The following is an 18983-nucleotide window of genomic DNA, read 5'->3' on the forward strand; positions in this document are numbered from 1 at the left end:
CCTCCCCAAAATGGCGGCTGCAAGCAGACGCACGTGGCCACACGCAAGATGGCCGCCTGCCTAACTGGAAAAGACCTCCTCAAAATGGCGGCTGCAAGGGGGACGCACGTGGCCACACACAAGATGGCCAACTGCCTAATGACGCTAGGTAAGCAAACCCGCGAGCCCCAGGAGATCCTCAGCAGCCACTCAAAATAATATAGCCGAAAGGGGATAAGAAACCAAGAAGAGACCTCCCCGCGACAGCGGGTAGCTCACCACACGTTGCAGGAGGCTCCACACGGCGATGTCCGCGTCGATGCGATGCGGGGCGATGCGGGGGGGGGGTGCAGCCGCCTCAGACTCGGGCGCCGAGAATTAAAGGCAGAGATACACCACGTTAGGCGCTGTGGAAAGGCCAGAAGGCTTCGGCAGATTTTTTCGTCGCGGGGAGGCAGCCGCCTCGACCCTGCAGCGATCCAAAAGGCTCTCTCTCGACCCCGCTCCACTGCGTCGCTCAAGAAAGCCCGATGCGGCTGCTGCACTTCAGGGAGCTGCCGGAGCCCCGGCACCTGGCAGTGCTTTGACGAGCTTCAGTCAGTTCCTTGGCTGAAGTCCCCTGAACCTGCAGAAAAAGAACGGAGCCGCAACGCGGGGAACAGCTGACGATCAGGAACAGCTGATGAGCGGTAGCGCTGCCGCTCGCGGAACCTAGCCTCCCCGCGATGCACCTGCAATTGGAGCGAAGAACCAGAGTAAAGAGAAAGGGGAAAAAGGAGTGAGCCGAAGGAAACAAGCAGGCAAAATCACGACACCAGAGATCCACAGCGGAATGAATTGTTCGCTCGGCGAACAGTGGAGAAGAGAGGAGGCTTTCCCGCCTGCGGAGGCCTTTAAACGGTGTGGCCCCGCCCCGCCCAGCCTCATTGGCCGGTCGGGGTGTGACGCAGGCGGGAGCGCACCATCGCGCAGGGGCTGAACTCTCAGCCCCTACGCGATGGTACAGTCGGGCAGCCCACAACCCCACCTCCGACGCAAGCGCGGAAGTGGCTTTCTTGTGGAAATCAGGAGCATGCCTTCAGTTTTCCATTCTTGTATGAGCAGCATACAGTGACTGAATGTGGGAGGCCCTCTGCACCACAGGACCATTTAAGCCTCAAGTGACAGCAAAGGATCCAGAAGGACCCCCAAGCTATGCTCCTACTCCTTCGGAGGAACTGTAGCCCAATCAAAAGCAGGCAAATGAAAAGAGGCATAGAAATTATTCTAATAATCAAAAAGAAAGAAAGATGAGCACATCCAAATAATCAATAAACAGTGAAATTGAGAGTCTCTTCATGAACACTGCACAATATTGCATGAAAACCTATATGATTTGTTGCTTGGCCTTACATGTTTATTTATGGGGATCGATAGCTATAATATAACTTGAGCATTCTGTAGCAGACTGCAATCAATCAATCTCTTTCTCTCTCTTCATTAACACAGAGGAGCTAACGCGTTTCTTTTGCACTTGCTGGACCGCAGGCAATGGCAATACCTCCCTGCCAATCTTTATTCTTGACTGCAAACAGCAATACCATCAGACCAAAGGTCTGTCTAGTTCATCATTCTGTTCCACACAGTGGCCGGCCAGCCAGGGCTGTCTCCCAATCTGTCTTTCAATAACTGGGGCAAACTATTCCTGGATATGGAGATTCAGTTTAGCTATCCTTGCTAATAGCCATCAATAGACCTGTCTGTTTGTCTATGTCAGGGGTAATCAAGCTTTTTATACCTACTGCCCACTAATGCATCTTTCTTGATGGTAAAATTTCCTTACCGCCCACCAGTGCGATGGAAAGAGGATTCAACTTGTGCTGTAGAACCCCCTACTGCCCACCTAGAATCCTGAAACGCCCACTAGTGGGAGGTAGGGACCAGGTTGACAACCTCTGGTCTGTGTATTGTCTAGCTCTCCTTTAAAGGGGGTTTAAAAGCCTGTTGCACTCACTGCACTAGAAGAGAGCTCATTCATTCATTCATTCATTCCATTTATAAGTCGCCCAGCAGCAATAGTTCTCAGGGTAATGCACAAAATAAAACAGATTAAAAATTACAATTTCAGTAAAACAAGAATCAATAGCAGGGCAACTAAAACCATATATATATATATATATATATATATATATATATATATATATATAATCAACAGCAGAACCCTAGGGCAGGCATCCCCAAACTGCGGCCCTCCAGATGTTTTGGCCTATAACTTCCATGATCCCTAGCTAACAGGACCAGTGGTCGGGGAAGATGGGAATTGTAGTCCAAAACATCTGGAGGGCCGAAGTCTGGGGATGCCTGCCCTAGGGAGTAGAATTTCACAGCAAAAATCAATTAATATAGTCAGTCAAAGGGATATATCCCTCAGAACTACAGGTAGGCTAAAACTACAACACATTACAAATATCTTTAAAAGAGGGGGTATCCGTTTAATCTGAAGGTTTCCTCTTCATATTTTTCAGACATAAAATGTTAAAATAATGCCCCAGGGATGGATGGATGGATGGATAGATTATGTGAGAGCCTGTGTGGTGTAGTGGTTAGAGTGTTTGACTAGAACCTGGGAGACCAGGGTTCAAATCCCCACTCAGCCATGCAGCTCACTGGGTGGCATTGGGCCAGTCACTCTCTCTCTCAGCCTAACCTACCTCACAGGGTTGTTGTGGAGATTAAACGAGGGGGAGAACCACATCTGCCACAATGAACACCTCAGAGAAACGAGTGGGATATAAATGTAATAAATAATTGATATTAATATTTATTCCAGGCTATGAAATAAGGGTGGAAGAATGGAGCAATTGATAATTAGAGAGATAAATATTGTCTACAGTTATTGTGGGTTACAGCCTCTTCTTCTGGGCCTACAAAGTAAGTAACCTTGCTTTGTATAAGTGCTTCCCAAACATGGGACCACTTGAAATTGCTGGTGGTCTGCCAGTTGTAGCAACTTGTAATAAATACACTGTGCTAGAAGCTGTGTGATTTTTAGCTTTAGCTGGACTTTAAGCAAAATGGTTTTAATTTGACTTTGAAAAAAAATGCGCAATTAATTGTTACTGTTTTCAGTTTTATTGTGTTATTATCTTCCTTAGTGTGTTGTGCAAACCACTATTCTGAACAATGCCTTTTATAGGCTATGGTAGAGGGCACTGGGGGTAAGTTTATGGGGCAATGGTCCAAAATAATTTGGGAACTATTATTCTAGAGTGACTCTAGAGATAGCAACCCATTTTGTGCAGGTTCTGCTCCCAGCCCCCTGCATGTCGATGTAGCATGTAAAAATGCACCCTGCCCTGTTGTGCCGCCAATCTTCCCTCCTCTGGGTCTAAAAGGACCCATGCATCAGCAATCATGCGTCATTTGGATGTGCCTAAAATGGTTGCCACCTGTACTTTAGGCTTCTTTGGGAGGAAGAAATTAAGTAATAGTAATAATTCCCTTTCCCCTTACATTTGAATTTTGAATGTATCCAATATGCAGGACTTTGTGCCTTGCTGAATCTCACATCTCTCCATCTACTAAAAATTTCCTCAGCCCTACTTACAATTCAAATGGCACACAAAAAGGAAACCCCCAAAATCTGAAGCAACAACCATCAAAATTTAGATAGGGAAATGAAGACTGAAAAAAGTTCAGATCTCCCCACAGGATCTCAGGCTTCAAATGCAAACCCTTTCCCTCTTTCCCTCTTGGTTTGATTGTGCGGAAGGTAAAATTAGACGTTTGGAACTAACATGCCAATAAAATACATCTGCTGGCTACAGATGGCCCCAAAGGTATTTGTAACCACAGACTACCATACAACAATTCTTACTGTGTGACTTTGTTTAATAATTTAATAATTTGAGCTGAAGATCTGATTGTTAGCACCAGTTTAGAAAGAATTGCCAGACAATTGCCCTACCTCTCCTTTCTCTCTCTCTCTCTCTCTCTCTGCAGTAATTAAGGAGATAATGCAACTGAGGCCTTACCCTACTTTACGTCAGCTCCCAAACCACAGAATATCAGGAGCTCTGCAATTCAAAGTCAGTCCTTCCTGAAAATGAGCCGTACACTCCTGGGAAGCATAAAAGAGAGTGCAGAGGGTTCAGAAGAATAGAAATCAATCCCCATCCAGCTTTGGCTGCCTGCTTTTTGCATACATATAAAGTTAAACAGCAGTTCAAGTGCCATCTCTTAACACAGGGATAGAAAACCTTGGACCTGGGTCCCAAATGTGGCCCTCCAAGCCTCTATATCTGACCCTGTGGACTTATCCCTCACCAGCCCTGCTTTGTACCATCCTCTAGTGTTTTTGCTTGGCTGAAATGTGCCCTTGAGCACTGATATTACCTCTTACTTTCCTGCTAGGTTCCCCACACCTGGCTTAGCAGCTCATCCAAAGCCCAGCTGCTACACCTGGCTTCTCTTCCCCAGGCTTCCAGTTTAGGGGAAGGAGAGGCTGTGCTACCACAGAGGAATGTCATATTTCAGGGTAGGTAAGAGCAGCCCCAATGTTGTCATTTTGCACTATTTGAAACAGGTCTCTTTAACAGTCCTTCTGGATCAAAAGGGTGAGTGGAAAGCTAAACAAAACCAACCAGGTTTGTGCACAATGAAGCTGAACACCAGAGCCACCAACCATGCAGCCTGCTTGGGAGCTGTCCACTGGTGTACATTAGAGACCTAGTGGTGCTGGAGGCAGGGAGTCTAACAGCCAGTGGAGCCATTGCCAATGACGGGAACAATATCCCCATCTTCCTCTTCCTCTCTGCTGGATTTTACAATGACAACACTAAGGAGACTAAAGAGGAGGATGCTAGCAGCCCCAGCCATCTCCTGGACTGGTTGTAAGTAAGAAGGCAGTCAGGAGGGGCTGGCTGAGGGCAGATGGAAGGTGGTGGGGCAGTGCCCCATTTCCCTAATGGACCAGCCTCTCCTGCAGCTGCCCTGTTTTTGTAGTCTCAAGCAGGAGGTAAAACAGAACAGGTTTACAGAATCCTTGGTGTGCTGTCCTATATTGTGATAGGACTGCTTTTGGCTTGGTGGGTCATACAAGTCTATGCTAAATTTGTGTAGCAATACTGCCTGAGCCAGCCACAGCTGTCATAGGAGCACAGGAAGCTTCCTTGTACTGAGTCAGGCCACTGGTCCATCTAGTTCATCACAGGCAGCATCTCCCCAGGGTTCTAGGCAGACATTTTCCCCAGCCCTGTCTGGAGACACCAAGGAATGAACCCGTGTCCATCAGCATGCCAGGCAGTTGCTCTTCAATTAAGCTGTGGTTCACGACTCCCCATCTGCACCATTATATTTTAAGGTAGTGTTGCCATATGTCCAGAGTCTTCTGGACACATCTGGAATACTGCAGTTGGCAACAGTTTCCAGGTGGAGATCAGCAAAATGTCTGGAAAATCCGGATGCATGTCAACCCCCATGTCAAACAACTTTGGGCAAAAAAACCTCAACAACTTTTCTGTCCTGATTTTCACTGTTTGAAAATGGCAACCCTATTTGAGGTACATAATGGATTCTCCTAAGGAATGAAGCTTTCACTTAAAAGAAAAAGTTTCTTCAGCCCGAAAAATGCATAAAAGTACATGGGCTGATTAAATCTAAGGAAGCTGAAGGCGAGAGGGTGGCTGAGTTGGCAGCTTTGCAGGATATCCAGCAATTATGGGTATAGGGAGTAGGATGGTTGAGGCTTTGCCAACTAAGCAATCAACCTTTCCCCATGACCTGAAGAAGCCAAATAGGTGGTGCAAGGTAAGCAGATTCATGCAAATGTACTTGTTATGCATACTTATTTTTTGTTTTATTCATGAGTGGCACCTCCTGAGGAAGAAGGTGGTGATGTCCTCCCAGAAGCTCTACATTCATTGAAATGAGAATGGGCCGGATCACAGTTGTGGAAATGCCAAGATGGCAGTGGTGACCCCACAAGCTCAATGCATTGCTGCTGTCCCAGACCTCCCTTAACCACACCACTACCACTCTTGTCCATCCTTGATGCTGGGATGATGCCATAGCCTCTCCCATCCCTGGCCTGAGACACCCATAAGTTGTAAGATTAATCTTTCATGTATACTTTTTCTCAGGCTCCTAGCCAGAATTTTTGTGGAGAGGGAATCATAGCAGTGCAGCTCAAGCATAAACACCAGCAGCCTAAGATGTTTACAGTCATTTTAACGTTCTGTAATTTATTATGCTTTAGTTTGAGTTTAATTGTGCTTTTGTGAAACCACCCCAGAAGCATTGATGAAGGGCAGTAAATAAAATATTTTAAAAGTAGCAATAAAATAAAATGCCTTAAATATTAAATAAAAATTTAACATTTTATCACACACACACACACACACACACACACACACACACACACAAAACAACAACACCGGGCTGTCACTTATTCCACTGATTAGCCAGAACACTGGAGGCAGGAGCAAAAGGTACATCAAACAACAGTATAGACCAGGGGACAGCAAACTTTTTCAGCAGGGGCCGGTCCACTGTCCCTCAGACCTTGTGGGGGGCCGGACTATATTTTGAAAAGAAGAAGAAAAGAATGAAATCTTATGCCCCACAAATAGCCCAGAGATGCATTTAAATAAAAGCACACATTCTACTCATGTAAAAACACTGGGAAGGCCCCACAAATAACCCAGAGATGCATCTATTTACAGTGGTACCTCGGTTTATGAACACAATTGGTTCCGGAAGTCTGTTCATAAACTGAAGTGTTCATAAACTGAAGCGAACTTTCCCATTGAAAGTAATGGAAAGTGGATTAATCCGTTCCAGACGGTCCACGGAGTACTTAAACTGAAGTGTTCATAAACTGAAGCAAACTTTCCCATTGAGAGTAATGGAAAGTGGATTAATCCGTTCCAGACGGGTCCGCGGAGTACTCAACCTGAAGCGTACTTAACCCGAAGCATGGGTGTAATTGGTTCCGGAAGTCTGTTCATAAACTGAAGTGTTCATAAACTGAAGCGAACTTTCCCATTGAAAGTAATGGAAAGTGAATCAATCCGTTCCAGATGGGTCTGCGTCGTTCGTAAACTGAAAATTCATAAACCGAGGTGTTCATAAACCGAGGTTCCACTGTATATAAAAATGTAGACCGACCCTGTTTGTTCCACATGAATGGTTACAAAAACCGCTGGACCAATACTCCTCAGCTTTGGCCACAACCTCACTTGCCACTATGAGAGTGACACCATGCCCTTTCTGTGGTCAGATGCCATACCTGTGTCGGGGGAAAAACGTTTCGGCAAATTTCGGAACCCACCACTCAGATACCCGGGGAAACTGGGAATTATTCCAAAAAATCTGCATCTCCGGGGGCGGATACAACTGACTACGCCACCACCCAACCTCCACTGCAAACCTCACCAGGATGCCATTTCCAACCATCGGAGTCACCACCACAGGCCTCAGAACAGAGGGCTCCCCCCCCCTCCCCACCACACCCACCGCGGGAAACACACCACCCCGACGTTGTCACCGAAACCCCCACGGTCCGATGATACGACTGTCGACACACGGTCACTCAAAGGGAACCGGGGAATGGGGGGAGGAGATGACACGATACGTCAAACCACCAGGCACATTGGGGGCGGGGAACCGGGAATGACTCAGGGGGAGGGGGAACGGAATACTTCATACCTCAACACAGGGGGAGGAGAATCACAAGGAGGACCCACGGACCTGGGAGAGGAGGGGACGGGAGACCTCATCCATCGGACACCCCTGGGGGAAATGATATACAGTAGATCACCCACACCAACCGAATGGAGCTGGGGACTTACCTGGGTGGGGACTGGGGGGGGAAATGGGGTCCGAATACCTCATGGTTCAGGATAGGATGACCCCAATCACAGGGATGACCTGGGGGGAGGGGACAGGATAACTAATGGATCAGAACAGGGTGGAGGAACTCAGAGGGATACCCCTGTTTAAACATAGCGCCTGTAAAACATGGGGACTCTGAGGCTCAGGGGCATCTGAAGGGGGGCTATTACCCTCAATTTGACAGACTAACGCACAGCAACATGTGCCAGGGCCAGCTAGTTTTAAATAAAAGGACACATTCTACTCATGTAAAAACATGCTGATTCCTGGACCGTCTGTAGGCCAGATTTAGAAGGCGATTGGGCTGAATCCGGCCCCCGAACCTTAGTTTGCCAACCCTTTGTTTAGACTATGCCCTTTTCCATCTACTTCCAGACAAAAAAGAAGCTTTGGGATGGTGATATATATTACTGAAAGCTTAAAAGGGGGGTAGGGAGAGGTGCCTACATAATATGATCTACATAAAAAAATCAGCAATGCAAATGCAAAATTGCATTTATATCCCATTATTCCAGAGCCTAGGGCTTGCTGATCATAAGGTCGGCAGTTCAAATCTGCATGATAGGGTGAGCTCCCGTTGCTTTGTCCCAGCTCCTGCCAACCTAGCATTTCGAAAGCACGAAGTGCAAGTAGATAAATAGGTACCACTCCGGCGGGGAGGTAAATGGCGTTTCCGTGCACTGCGCTGGTTCGCCAGAAGTGGCTTAGTCATGCTGGCCACATGACCGGAAGCTGTACGTCAGCTCCCTCGGCCAGTAAAGCGAGATGAGCACCGCAACCCTAGAGTCGTCTGCGACTGGATCTAGCGGTCAGGGGTCCCTTTACCTATTCCTCAAAGAAACATGGCTTTCCTCTGCTCATCTTATTCCAACAACAATTCCTTTAGGTATGTTGGGTTAGAAAGCAACTGTTCCAGGATGATCTAGACAGCAGTCCTATGCTCATTTCCTTTCAATCCTACTGAATTTATTTCTGAGTAAATATGTGTAAAGATGAGTGAAGGTGTGGGCTCCAGCTCCACCCCCCCCCAGCATGCTCCAGCCGGTCAGGGATGATGGGTGCTGTAATCTGCCCACAAACATCTGAAGTATGCAAAGTTTGCTACTCCTGAGTTGTGCTGGACACCTAATCAAGTGGGGTTCTGAACCTGGATCTCTGCAGTCTTACTTCAACACTCAACAGCACACTTCACTCACTACCATCAGATAATTGCCACCATCAGATAACTGCCACCCAACAGCCGGTCATTTCTTCCCATTAAGGAAATGTGTTCAAATCAAGATGGGCCATAATATTTTCACGCACCGAAGAACAAATATCTACATGGCAACAAAGAAAGGGTCCCTCCAAACTGCCACTATCTGTAGGGGGGGGGCATGCTGGAAATTTAATTTGCACAATTAAAGTGGATTAAAGTGGCCTGTTGCCACAAAAATAAACATTCCATAAGCACATTCCATAAGCACAAGTATTTCTGCTTGCCCAACAGAACCATATTTTCTCTCTGCCTCAATACTGTTATTTGAATACTCCTGATACACACACAAACATGCACACACAAGCCGGGGGGTGGGGGTGGAGAGCAATTGGGGCCCAGGGAGAAGAGAGGGGAGAAAGCCCCATTGTGCTGGCACTGGCTCCCGCTAGCAGAACTGCTTAGCTCAGAGTGGTTCACTGTGTGGCCCTTGAGGCCTTTTTTCATCCCTTGACAACATTTGACATCCCACCAGCCCTTGCACTGCAAGCTTTGGGAATGAGGCATGAGGGCTCTGACAGGGCCCTCCTTCCTCCTTCCCAAAGCCTAGGTAGGTAGCGCTTTCTCAGCTTTGGGAGAGCTCTAGTACCCTGCCAGAGACCTTGTGCCTCCTTCCCAAAGCCCAATGCCTCACTTAGCCAGCTTTAGGAAGGTAGCACAAGGGCAGCGGTAGGGGGTTGTCAAAGTTTGGCCTCGCTCTCCCCCCCCCCTTGTGACAATGCAGTGTGCAGGTTCTGTGTCAAAGTACTCTTGGTATGAAAAGTTGGACTGCCCTGACTTAGTTGGGAGTGACCTGGGCTGCATTCACATGGAAGTTTATTCTGTTTTCATGACTTTCCCCGAACTGTTAAGTTCTGCATTATACCTGAACATTCACACAACATAATAGCTTCTGGATTTACAGTGGAATTTAGTGCATGTTTAGTGCCCATTTCCATGTTATTTGCTTCCAGAAAAAAATCCATTTGCTAATAACATGGAAATGAGTGCTAAACTTTTGCTATATTCCACTTTAGTTCTGGATGTGGCTTTTACATTGTGTGAATGCTGAAATGTAATGTAGAAATTAACAGTTAGGGAGGCTTCATGAAAACAGAATAAACTGCCATTTGAATGTGACTCTGAATAATGCACACTGAGTCCAGAGAAAAAAATAAATGGATAATACTTTACTGAGTAAACTGAACAAGAACAGTGTATAACTTGAGAAGAAATAAACAGAGTGGGTTTGTCTTTCTTTATAGTTCAGGCCTAGTCCATAGCAGAGAGACATATGACAACTACTCGGGGGAAACCTTCCTAGAATGATACAACCAATCAGGGTATGTGTTCCCTCAGCAAGCATCATACTACTCTGCCTGGTTGCTAAGCAACACCTGACACCAAGACCCTTTGTTATCTGACTTGAAGGCTAACTGGAATAACCATAGCTGCCAAGTTTTCCCTTGTCTCGCAAGGAAGCCTATTCAGCATAAGGGAAAATCCCTTAAAAAAGGGGATAACTTGGCAGCTATGGGAATAACCCTTGCAAACAAAATGATCTCTGATGTTCCACTTCCAATTTGCTCGTTGTCATTTAGCCTCCCGCAAAAACAAATAGAAACAAATGCTCTGCAAATACTGGTCACAGGGTGAACGCACAACAACCAGGTCACTTTGAGGACCCCAAAACAAAAGAGATTAAAGAGGTATGTCTTCCCTTATTTCCAAAGGACTTGCCTGGGAGAACACATTGCCTGTGCCCCACACCTCTGTGAAAACCAGCACTGTTTTCCAAGCAACTGGTGATGGTAGTACTTATGTCATGTCCTTTAAATTCAGAGTTCCCTTAACAATGATAAATCTGTACGGAAGAGACAGAGAATGCTTTGGCAGCCTGACAGGCACTTAATGTGCAGAGATGAATAAAAGATAAATCACCACTTCTGGGGATGAAAGAATCAAGCTGTCAGTCAACACACACTGGAGGTGGGAGGGGGCTCTACAGTGCTAGTGATGACAACAGTTGGAGGGGGAAATAATGAGGAATTAACAAGTGTTTGGAAGGAAGAAACATCTAAAGCTGCCATCCGCAGGGATGCAAAAAAAAAAAAAATCAAATCAAAAATAGTAGGCCAGAAAACTGATTTTATTAGGTTGCTGTGGTTCTAACTCGCTCATCATCCTTACTCCACCATCTTGAAATCTTTCTTTAAGGGTCTTTGAATTTCTTTGGATGACTCAGGGGGTAGATTTAGCTCTACTCCCTATATCAAGCCAGTGGTTCCTAAACACCCCCACCAGAAAAAAACAAGCGTAAAACACTGGAGGTATTTCATTCCTACAGTCCTCCCCGCCACACCCATCAAATGTGGAAAATTAAGGACGTAGCCTGAAATGAGTACTATTTTGCATGGACTATTTTGCGTGTGTCCATATACCTGCAACACAGACTCATCCAGCGATTCGACAGGCAGTGAGGGTGGGCAGTTCATTCTGCTGCAGGCAAATAGATGCTTCAGAGACACAGAACTGTTATAGGAGCAAGGCAGAGTGGTTGGAAGGGGCCAATGTATGGGATCATTCAAGGAATCATTCAGAGAGACAGCAGGCAGCCTGGTCCGAAGGTATGCATTTATCTGAGAAAATTTATATACCACAAACCTGTAAGTGGTGTGCAAGATTGCCTACCCAATAAATGCCCACTCAACCACTTCATTCTGAGGAACTGGCAGAGTTACAGGTGTCTCGTAACACCCACTCCAAATCAACTGAAAGAAGAAGAAAAACTAAAGAAGTTGAGGTGGTGGTATCTGAAAGTGTGTGTGTGTGTGTGTGTAATTAAAAGTATATAAAAACCCCTTTGAGAGGGAAACAAATTATTATCTACTTATTTGTTTTATTATATGTGTGTGTTCTTTAAAGAGAAAGGGGGGAGGGAAAATAGCAATAACAATAACAATAAAGTGGAATAAAAAGGTTTTTTAAGGTGATGATAATAATGGGAGGGCAGGGGGAGAAAAAAAATCTGTGAGATCCCCCCCCCATTTAATTTTAAAAAATGAGAAATAAAAAGAAGAAAAAAGAAGAGGAAGTCAGGGCTGAAGTGGCAGTCCCAGGAAGCGGCCTGTGTTGCTTCAGGGCTCCTTTATGGGTGCCACCATTTTAATTCTTGAGAGTTAAATAGGTAAGTATTTAAAAATATTATTAAAAAATTAAGATTTTTTTTGTAAATAAATTTTTATTGGTTTTACAATTTCAAGTTCAACAATTATTTTCCATCAAAAAGAGAATGAGAAATACCAAATATCCAACATGAAGTATAAGAAATTTTTTGGATCCTGTGTCCATTTCCAACCAACAGTGGCACCCCTCTGCCGGCAGGGGAGCGCCCGCACAGCAATACCTTTTACGTGGTTCCTTGACAGGCTCCTGCCCACTACCCTCGCGCCAGTCACCAGAGAGGTTGGGTGGGGGCCGAGTCTGGACTGGGCTGTGCACTTCTACGTGGCCTCCCTGCTTCTCCCAGTCCCCTCCTACCTCTCTCTCTCTCTCGATGGATGCAACGGGGGCTGTGGCAGTGAAGGCTGGTGTTTGGCTGGGGTGGGGGCCCCACTATGTTGTCTGCTTAGCTTGGAGGCCTCCAGACCTCTGAGCTCTGCTGGATTGTCGTTGGGGCGATCCCAGTCCTGGAGGAGCCAAGGTCATTGGGGAGGGGTTTGGGGGCTCCACACAGCCCTCTTAGCCTTTGCATTGGGTGCCCCTGCTTGTGGTGGCCGTGTTGGCAGTGTGGGGACCAGCCAGAGAACCCTGTTGCTGCTGGTGGTCCCCATGAGCTTGGTGCGGCCATGGTGCTTGCCATCTTGCCTTGCCGGAAGTCGTCTAACAGCTAAAATCTTGTACACACAGAACTGAAAAGAGAAAACACCAATGAAAGAAGAATGAATTTTAGAGCTAATGGACTATGTGGAACTGGCAAAACTAACAGCAAAAGTTCGAAACCATTCATGGAAAAATGGAAGCCCTTTTTGGAGTATCGGAAAAAATATCATAATAAGATGAAATTGTGAGCAGGATTTGAAATATGAGCAGCAGAAGAAAAATGATAATATTTGAAACAGAAGAATAAGTCTTAGGTGAAATGCTTATTAGAATGCAGTATGTAAATAGGATTAAGAACAGCATGGAAAGAAAGGCGGAAAGTCAACGTTTAAAAAAATGTATAACAAATTTGGAATATGGAATTTATGTGTAAAGATAACACACACACACACACACACACACACACACACACACACACACAAAGTGCAAATTTCACAGAGTTGCCTTTAAATGTGAACTGAATTGAGTTTCTCCAGATTCCCTACCTTGAGGCAAATGCCACTGAACAGCATAGAACTTACTTCCGAATGAGTATGTATGGAGCTGCACTGCCAATTCCCAGTTTGTGTTTTATTTTATTAAATTATCTGGAAGTGTAAAAATGTTAACATTTTGAGCAACCTAATGCAGACTGTGTGATGTCACCACCTATTCAAAATCCAGTTTAAATGTCTCTTGCGGAAATGGCATAAAACTTCCCTGAACTTATGAATGTATTTTTATTGAGCTCTTTCAAGAGTAGAGCAGGGAGTGGAGAGAGAGAATGCTCTGTCTTCATTCAGTATATAATCTCCAGATGGCAGACATCACTCAGCCCAGAGTCAAATTTATTAAATAAAATGTTTTCCTGGAGCGAAATGTGCTTGCTTTGCTGAGTCCCCTGTTAGGGTGGCAGGCCCAAAGAGCTTGGGTGATCGAACTTGTTATATCAGATTTATTTTAACAGAAGAAATGGGCTGGTTGCTTTTGCCAGAATTCAGGACAAAAGAGCTCAAAAATCTGGCTAAAGCATAATTCCCCTTTAGAACAGGAGGGGGGTAACCTTTTTCAAGATCTGCATTAATCCTTGACCAACACTTCAGGCGCTGTATGCAAATGGTGATGGGTGACCCAAGGTAGTGTTTGTGCGCATACACACTAGCTGATTCATGCAGATCGGATTAAGGGCATAATCCTCTAATTTCCCTCATCAAATGAATAGCCATTGGCATAGGTAACCTTGCATGGCTAGTCAGCAGAGGGTAGGGTTGAGACTAACAGATAGTCATGAGGAAATACACTTTGTGATTTTCTGCTGAAGTGCCAAACTCCACTCTTCCTCTTTCTTGCTGTCTATCTCTCTCTCTCTTCCCTTTCCCTCAGTTCTGCCCAATGCAGTTATGAAACTAGCTCCCACCATGTTGTCTTAGATCTGAAGCCATCCTTAGAAATTTCAAGAAACTGTTAACAAAGATTGTTTTCTTCTTCTTTACCAATGGGACCTCTGTATTGTGTATTTACTCTTGCAATGCAATTGGTGTGGGAATGAGACAGAATTTGGTGGTGGTGGTGGTGGAGGGGAGCTGGCTGGCTAGGTAGCTCCAGATTTCAAGGTTTTTCTTTAGCTATGTGAACCAATTTCAAACCCAAGACAACACTTACCCTCCATGGGGAGTTGCTGCTGTGTAAAGCGTACAGGTTTCTCAACCATGTCTCTCAAAGGATACCTTTAGCAAACCGATTGGAATCTCAGTTTGGGCAATGGGGAGGATCACCACTTTGCCTTTTGTCTTTCTCATGTCTTCTTGCAGAACCTCAAGGTGTCACGTTATTGAGCAACAGTCTACAATCCAGCTTAGAGGTGGACTCTTGACGAAGAGGTCTCAGCATCCCTACCTCCACTGCTGGATCACCCAGTTTAGAGGATGCAGCTTTGTTCAACTCTTCCAACTCAGGAGACACCCATTTTGGCAACCCTCATAACCAGCAGCTGCAGAATAAGGCAACAGCCCTTCAGGGAATGGACAGCTCCTTAAAGCAGTGTTTCTCAACCTTTTTTGGGCCACGGCACACTTGTTCCGTGAAAAAAATCACGAGGCACACCACCATTAAAAAAATTAACTCTGTGCCACCCTATATTATAATTATGACTGTAAGAAACACTTGCCAAATATTGCTTTCCGGCGGGTCAGCGCTGCCGAGTTCTTAAAAGATCCGGGTTTCTGATCCACCCCACCCGACCCCGCCGTCCCGTATCTTACCCTGTGCGTGTTCTCGGACTTGTGAGAGGACGATTTGGTCTTCATGCCTCCGTCAATTAGCAACAAACTACCTTTTGAATGATGGAGATTGAATATTTTAAAAGTAGCTACTTGAAGTCCGCTCGATTTTCCAAAAAAGAGACACACGTGCGGCACTATTAGCTGCTGGGGGCTGCCATCTTGGCTAAAGGATTCTGGGATGATCCTGTCACGTGAGGCATGGGGGAAATGGAAATAATGAAAGCTGATTAGTCTGTGGAAACTAGAAGGGGCGAAGAAATAGGACGCCTAGGGAGGTGGAGTTTGCAGCTGCAAAATCGCCCTTCTCGTCGCCGCACGTCGCGGCACACCAGCCAGCGGAACAGCGGTTGAGAAACGCTGCCTTAAAGCTTGTGGGACTAACAGGAGGTATCAGGCCAATCAGTTTTTTTAAGCTCTCGAGACTGAAATATGCTGCTGAGGGTACAGCTCATTGCTGGGGAGCTCATTTCAACAAAGGAGGCTTTGGGTTGCTGCCTAGCCTTGCCTTGCCCTAAAGACCAGCTAACTCTGTTCTTTTTCCTCATCATTACTACCACCAGCTCATTTGTAAGGCGGAGAGGCAGTGAGCGGCAGGCTTCTGTGCACCTTCACTACTGTTTGCTTGCTCCCTCACTTCCTCTAAGTCAGAGTGGAATGCAGGTGAGCAATGGCTCTTGTGGTCCTTCAGCAGGTGCCTGACATGCCAACCCTTGCCCCCACCCATGCTTTGCAAATGCATTCCATTTTGTTTTCATACCTTCTACAATGGGAAGTAGGGAATGGCCTTAGGATTGGCTCATACAGATGTAGATCATCCTGGTTAACGGGTTACTACCGCTGGCATGTTGCTCCTGAAGTTTTCATAACTGCTGCTGAATTATAAGTGACGCTTGCCTGGATCTAGCTGGCTGAGAGCTGTATGCAATTGGAATTGCTCCTATCTTCAGCTTGCTATAGCTCATATGGTCTGCAGGGGGAGGGGGCTCTGTGTCTTGTTCTTAAGCTTGATCCAGGAGCTGAGACAGCACACATATTTTCTTTTTTTATACTGCCTAAGCAGATGATGGACAATATCAGTGATAATTTGCTTGGGTGGGTGTGGGGGAGGGGGTTGGACTTAATCCCTAGCCCTTTGCTTTGACCATCAGCTGATTGGCATGGCCACTTATCTGCCAAGGCAAAAGACATAAAAAGTATTAATGGGAAAAATCTATCCATTTTAGTTTCTCTCAGTTTCTTGTTTTGCTAGTATTAAGTTCAGTTTGCCCATTTCTGCTTTGGGTGATTTTTTTTTATGTGCATTCTTGTACACAATTGTGCCTTTGATGTGCATTTTTGCAAGCATGCTACTTTCCTTAATATGCAGATCTGCATGCTCAGGTTTCCTCAAGTTACACATTTGGGAAATGTCTACTGGTTGATGAACGCTGCACAGTAAAATTCAGAGCAGTGCACATTTCCAAGGAATGCTGCATTTTGGCTTGCGGACTAACTGGGAAGTGCCAATTAGGTGGGTGTATATTAAAATGTAAACCAAAATGAACTTCTCCTTCATGTCCCTAATAGAAAACTTCCTTGTTTGTTTAAATGGTTTAATACAGAAGCAGACCAGTGAGATGGAGCAGACCTGCCCTCCTGACAGGACTATTGCTGCAGCTTAGCTAGAAAGGATTGAGTAGAATTGGTGTCATGAGTCTAATGACAGGATATTCTTTTAGATCAGAGCGTTTTCAAGAAGAACCAAAATGACACAAATCTTCTTAGAAATAACGGTTTTATTGATTATAGAGGTAGTTTATTATGGAGGTAATTCATTTTTAGGCCTCACAGACGCCCCTTCTTGATTTATTAATAAATAATAAATCACATATATTCTTTAAGAAATGCAATACATACTTGAATAGTAGTATTAATACGCTGTAAGCATTGAAATAAGATGCAGGACCATATGATTACACACAGGGCTGTCTTAAGCCCATCCAGCGCCCTGGCACTAAGGTCCCTCCAGCGCCCCCCTCCAGAGCCTCTCCAAGGGCCTGGGAGTGCCAAGCGGACCACAGCAGCAGCGGGAGGCCACCTCTGAGGACTCCGCGCTGCGCCTCCTTCTCGTTTCCCCAGCGCTGGGTTCCGCTCAGTCAAGCTTCGCCACCAGCGCGCGCACCGCGGGACCAGTAAGAGCTGCTTGGGCGCTGTGTGCGCGCTGGTGGCGAAGCTCGACTGAGCGGAACCCAGCACTGGGGAAACGAGAAGGAGGCACAGCGCGGAGTCCTCGGAGAAGGAGAGAGGCGCGGCGCAGCCTCTCAGCTCGTGGAGCGCAGTCGTGGTCAGATCGCCGGAACCCTGTGCTCACTTGGCGCCCTTCCAGCACCCTCCAGCGCCCGGCGCCGTGGTTCTCCGCGCCACTAGCCTCTATGGCTAGGACGGGCCTGATTACACATAAAAGTAATGACAGTAAAATTACAGTAAGCTGAATAAATGATTTCAAAAAAGGGGGGGGAACCGAAGCTTTTGATGAGTAGCCATAAAAGATATCCCACCAATGATATTCAGTAAGAGCAGATTCCTGGGCAACTATACATCATATTTCATTATTATTCATCTGTTAACCTTTGTAAATGACATATTCTATTTGGCTCAAAAGTCCTATTATCCTTTATAAGGCCCACACTAGATTTACACATAATATATCCATAGAATACAGTTTTGGTCCATAACTACCGGTACTGGAATTGCTGCCACTTTACATATTTCTCCTCTCCTAATGCTGCCTTGAGTGGTATTTTACAAAGATATTATTCTCATAAACAATATATCCTTTTCCCATTTATAAATATCTAGGTGATACCAACCATCAATAGTTGTTAATTCTTTCTGTAAACCCATTGCACGAAGAACCCCTTCTACATTTTCCTCTAGCAAAAAAATAAGGACATGTTTCTACAAATTCCACGCCAATTGTTATATTGTAAAGTATCATATAGCCACAGCAGTTTCTTTTGTTGTTTCATTTCTTATATAAAGCATTTAAATACTGTTTTATTCATAGCCCGCATGGCTCTTTTTGAGAGTCCTGCTTCCAACAAATGTAACCTGTATGAATCAACTGTGTCACCTCCTTGCAATCTCAATATCTGAAACTGTAATTGTCCCAAGGCACTTGTTTGCATATATCTCAATATCATAGGCATTTGCTATTCCTGTTCTTGTACCTATTCCTCCCAGGATTGTATCCAACAATCTTGAACGGGTTCGTTTCCATTGAAATAATTCAGATTTTGCCAATAATTCATAAAACTCATTGGTATAATTTCTACAAAATGGCAAAGAGGTAGACACATTTAAGTCTAACATATTCAATTTAGATCCCATTGGTGCACTAAGGGTTGAAACAATACCCTTCATCTTTCATGACAAAGTTTAATAACTGAAGGAGTATTTTTCTCCTTATTTTTGCATATACAATTATACTACGGTAAAGAAGACCCAAACACCATGAATTGTCACAAACCCTTTCCCCCAGAAAGGTATTAATCCCAATCCTCTAAGAATAATAATCTAAATGATGTGGAAATAAACTGAAAACGTTTTTCTTCCCCTTCTAGGCCAAAATGGCTAAGTAATGCAGGTTGTAATATAGGATATTTCACCAATGTTGTTGTTTAGTCGTTTAGTCGTGTCTGACTCTTCGTGACCCCATGGACCATAGCATGCCAGGCACTCCTGTCTTGCACTGCCTCCCGCAGTTTGGTCAAACT

At 45.3% G+C, this 18983-nt stretch overlaps 2 long non-coding RNA genes across 2 annotated transcripts in view; both read right to left on the reverse strand.

Moving 5' to 3' along the window:
- Positions 1–1057: 1057 nt before the first annotated feature.
- On the reverse strand, positions 1058–7063 carry LOC148686594 (uncharacterized). Its single transcript, XR_015948672.1, has 3 exons — positions 6927–7063; positions 3993–4078; positions 1058–1196 (listed from the first exon to the last, which is right to left on the reverse strand). It is a non-coding gene; the product is annotated as an uncharacterized LOC148686594 (long non-coding RNA).
- Positions 7064–12306: 5243 nt separating this feature from the next.
- Positions 12307–18983, reverse strand: part of LOC132591513 (uncharacterized) — a 43185-nt gene continuing 36508 nt past the window's right edge. The window contains exon 4 of the long non-coding RNA XR_009557012.2: positions 12307–12996. This is a non-coding gene — a long non-coding RNA (uncharacterized LOC132591513). The remainder of the gene's footprint in view (positions 12997–18983) is intronic.

This window comes from Zootoca vivipara, chromosome Z2, assembly GCF_965207765.1.
Source record: "Zootoca vivipara chromosome Z2, rZooViv2.hap1.1, whole genome shotgun sequence".
Taxonomy (NCBI): Eukaryota; Metazoa; Chordata; class Lepidosauria; order Squamata; family Lacertidae; genus Zootoca; species Zootoca vivipara.